This window comes from Oryx dammah, unplaced genomic scaffold (genome assembly GCF_014754425.2).
Source record: "Oryx dammah isolate SB20612 unplaced genomic scaffold, SCBI_Odam_1.1 HiC_scaffold_23, whole genome shotgun sequence".
Taxonomy (NCBI): domain Eukaryota; kingdom Metazoa; phylum Chordata; class Mammalia; order Artiodactyla; family Bovidae; genus Oryx; species Oryx dammah.
This window is the reverse complement of record NW_024070207.1, coordinates 44140517-44145168: the sequence shown is the minus strand read 5'-3', so window position 1 is coordinate 44145168 and position 4652 is coordinate 44140517.

Here is a 4652-nt window from a genome sequence, read left to right as displayed (position 1 = left end):
CCGGTGGAAAAGCAGCCCAGACGCCTGCATCCGCCACTAGCAAGTGGGGGCAGGGCAGGGAAGCGGGGGAGGCGTGGGCTGCCGTGCTCTGTAAGAATCAGGCAGAAACGCCCCACGCGTAACCAGAGCGATGGAACTTGGGCGAGCAAACCAGACTGGGGGATAGCTACCACGCGAAAGGCTCGAACATAAGATGCCGCCAGGACCTCGCACAGAACAAAGGACGGAACAGAAATAGCCAGCTGCAGACCATCCCCCGCCGGGGACAGGCAGCCAGAGCCATAAGGGCTGGAAAGGGGCAATCGCAGCCCCGGAGAGACTTTACCTAACAAACTGCAGGCAGGCTTCTTTGCTAAGACTTCTGGGGGTGCTGGACAGTCACCATCCGCCTCACAAGGAGCGCCAGCAGTACACCCAGAAAACTGAGCAGTAGAGACAGAGAAGGTGACAAGTCGCGGCGACCGCACTCGCCAAGCTCCTGAGCTGCTCGGACCTGGGAGGGGTGCAGGGCGCAGTCCCAACCGAGTCTGTGCCTCTGAGGGCTACCTGGGCGCCAAACCTGAGCGGCTTGGACCGGGGAGGTGCGCGCAGCCTGGGGCCGGCCTCGGACAGTTCCCGGCTGAGCACTGTGGAGCTGGAACGGTTTGTGCACCGTGGTGGGGGGACAGGTCCAGCGGGGCTGAGATGCTGTGTGCCCACGACAGTGCTATTTGTTTGCAGCATCCCCCCCTCCCCACAGTGCGACTGAACTAGTGAGACTAAAAAAAAAAAAAAAGTGTCCACCACCGCCCCCCTGTGTCAGGACGGAATTCAGACACTGAAGAGACCAGCAAACAGAAATTAAACAGAGGGAACCACCTGGGAAGTGACCCCACGCGGCCCATAACATCAGAGAAGGACCAGATATATCTTCACTATTTTTACAATCATTCCTTATTTTTTTTCTTTTTTTTTCTAACTTTTTTTTAATTGTTAAGTCTTCTATTTCTCTAACTTTTATTTCTATAACTTACTATTACTTTTCCAAAAAAAAGACTCTACTTTTTTAAGGCAAATACCATATATAGTCTTTGTGTGGTTGTTGTTGGTATTTCCTTTTTAATCTTGTGTTTTTTTTTTCTTTTTTTCTTATTAGTTTTTCTTTTTTCTTTTTCTTTTTTTTTCTTTTTTCTTTCTTTCTTTCTTTTTTTCTTTCTTCCTTCTGCTTCTTCTCTTTAATATTGTATTTTTGAAAATCCAACCTCTACTCTAGGTTTTTAGTCTTTGCTTTTCAGTTTTTGTTGTCAATTTTGTACATTTCAAAACCCAATTTTACCTGACAGCAAGATTACTGGCTTGACCACTCTCTCTTCCTTTTGGACTCTCCTTTTTCTCCACCAGGTGGCCTCTGTCTCTTCCCCCCCCATCTCTTCTATATCTAACTCTGTGATTCTCTGTGTGTTCTAGATGGTGGAGAACACCTAAGGAACTGATTACTGGCTGGACTTGTCTCTCTCCTTTTCATTCCTCTCTCTTACCCTCCTGGCCACCTCTGTCTACTTCCTCCCTCTCCTCTTCCCTGTATAACTCCGTGAATACCTCTGAGCGGTCCAGACTATGGAGTGCACATAAGGAAGTGACTATTGACTAGCCTGCTCTCTCCTCTTTTGATCTCACCGCATCTCATTCCAGTCACCTCTAACTACCCCCTCCCTCTTCTCTTCTCCATGTAACCCAGTGAACTTCTCTGGGTGTCCCTCAATGGGGAGAAACTTTTCATCTTTAACCTAGATGTTTTATCATCAGTGCTGTATAGATGGAGAAGTCTAGAGACCACTGTAAACATAAAACCAAAAACCAGAAGCAGGAGGATTAAATCCAAAGCTTGAGAACATCAGAGAACTCCTGAATTCAGGGAACATTAAGCAATAGGAGCTCATGAAATGCCTCCATACCTACACTGAAACAAAGCTCCACCCAAGGGCCAACAAGTTCCAGAGCAAGACATATCACACAAATTCTCCAGCAACACAGGAACACACCCCTGAGCTTCAATATACAGGCAGCTCAAAGTTACTCCAAAACTTTAGACGTCTCATAACCCATTACTGGTCACTCCACTGCACTCCAGAGAGAAGAAACCCAGCTCCACCCACCAGACCTCCAACACAAGCCTCCCTAACCAGGAAACCTTGACAAGCCACTGATACAATCCCACCCACAGTGAGGAAGCTCCACAATAAAGAGAACTCCACAAATTACCAGAATATAAAAAGGCCATCCCAAACGCAGCAATATAACCAAGATGAAGAGACAGAGGAATACTCAGCAGGAAAAGGAACAGGAGAAATGCCCACCAAACCAAACAAAAGAGGAAGAGATAGGGAATCTACCTGAGAAAGAATTCCGAATATTGATAGTGAAAATGATCCAAAATCTTGAAATCAAAATGGAATCACAGATAAATAGCCTAGAAATAAGGATTGAGAAGATGCAAGAAAGGTTTAACAATGCCCTAGAAGAAATAAAAAAGAGTCAATATACAAGGAATAACGCAATAAATGAGATCAGAAACACTCTGGAGGCAACAAATAGTAGAATAATGGAGGCAGAAGATAGGATTAGTGAAATAGAAGATAGAATGGAAGAAATAAATGAATCAGAGAGGAAAAAAGAAAAACGAATTAAAAGAAATGAGGACAATCTCAGAGACCTCCAGGACAATATGAACCGCTCCAACATTCGAATTATAGGGGTCCCAGAAGAAGAAGACAAAAAGAAAGACCATGAGAAAATCCTTGAGGAGATAATAGTTGAAAACTTCCCTAAAATGGGGAAGGAAATAATCACTCAAGTCCAAGAAACCCAGAGAGTCCCAAATAGGATAAACCCAAGGCAAAACACCCCAAGACACATATTAATCAAATTAACAAAGATCAAACACAAAGAACAACTATTAAAAGCAGCAAGGGAAAAACAACAAATAACACACAAGGGGATTCCCATAAGGATAATAGCTGATCTCTCAATAGAAACTCTTCAGGCCAGGAGGGAATGGCAGGACATACTTAAAGTGATGAAAGAAAATAACCTACAGCCCAGATTACTATACCCAGCAAGGACCTCATTCAAATACGAAGGAGAAATCAAAAGTTTTACAGACAAACAAAAGCTGAGAGAATTCAGCACCACCAAACCAGCTCTCCAACAAATTCTAAAGGATATTCTCTAGACAGGAAACACAAAAAGGGAGTATAAACCCAAACCCCAAATAATAAAGTAAATGGCAACGGGATCATACTTATCAATAATTACCCTAAACGTAAATGGATTGAATGCCCCAACCAAAAGGCAAAGACTGGCTGAATGGATACAAAAGCAAGAACCCTCTATGTGCTGCTTACAAGAGACCCACCTCAAAACAAGGGACACACACAGACTGAAAGTGAAGGGTTGGAAAAAGATATTCCATGCACATAGAGACCAAAAGAAAGCAGGACTGGCAATACTCATATCCGATAAAATAGACTTTAAAACAAAGGCTGTGAAAAGAGACAAAGAAGGCCACTACATAATGATCAAAGGATCAATCCAAGAAGAAGACATAACAATTATAAATATATATGCACCCAATATAGGAGCACCGCAATATGTAGGACAATGCTAACAAGTATGAAAGGGGAAATTAACAACAACACAATAATAGTGGGAGACTTTAATACCCCACTCACACCTATGGACAGATCAACTAAACAGAAAATTAAGAAAGAAACACAAATTTTAAATGATACATTAGACCAGTTAGACCTAATTGATATCTATAGGACATTTCACCCCAAAACAATGAATTTCACCTTTTTCTCAAGTGCTCATGGAACCTTCTCGAGGATAGATCACATCCTGGGCCATAAATATAACCTTGATAAATTCAAAAAAATCGAAATCATTCCAAGCATCTTTTCTGACCATAATGCACTAAGATTAGATCTCAATTACAGGAGGAAACCTATTAAAAATTCCAACATATGGAGGCTGAACAACACGCTTCTGAATAACCAACAAATCACAGAAGAAATCAAAAAAGAAATCAAAATATGCATAGAAACTAATGAAAATGAAAACACAACAACCCCAAACCTGTGGGACCCTATAAAAGCAGTGCTAAGAGGAAAGTTCATAGCAATACAGGCATACCTCAAGAAACAAGAAAAAAGTCAAATAAATAACTTAACTCTACACCTAAAGCAACTAGAAAAGGAAGAATTGGAAAACCCCAGAGTTAGCAGAAGGAAAGAAATCTTAAAAATGAGGGCAGAAATAAATGCAAAAGAAACAAAAGAGACCATAGCAAAAATCAACAAAGCCAAAAGCTGGTTCTTTGAAAGGATAAATAAAATGGACAGACCATTAGCCAGACTCATCAAGAAGCAAAGAGAGAAAAATCAAATCAATAAAATTAGAAATGAAAATGGAGAGATCACAACAGACAACACAGAAATACAAAGGATCATAAGAGACTACTATCAGCAATTATATGCCAATAAAATGGACAACCTGGAAGAAATGGACAAATTCTTAGAAAAGTACAATTTTCCAAAACTGAACCAGGAAGAAATAGATAATCTTAACAGACCCATCACAAGCACGGAAATTGAAACTGTAATCAGAAATCT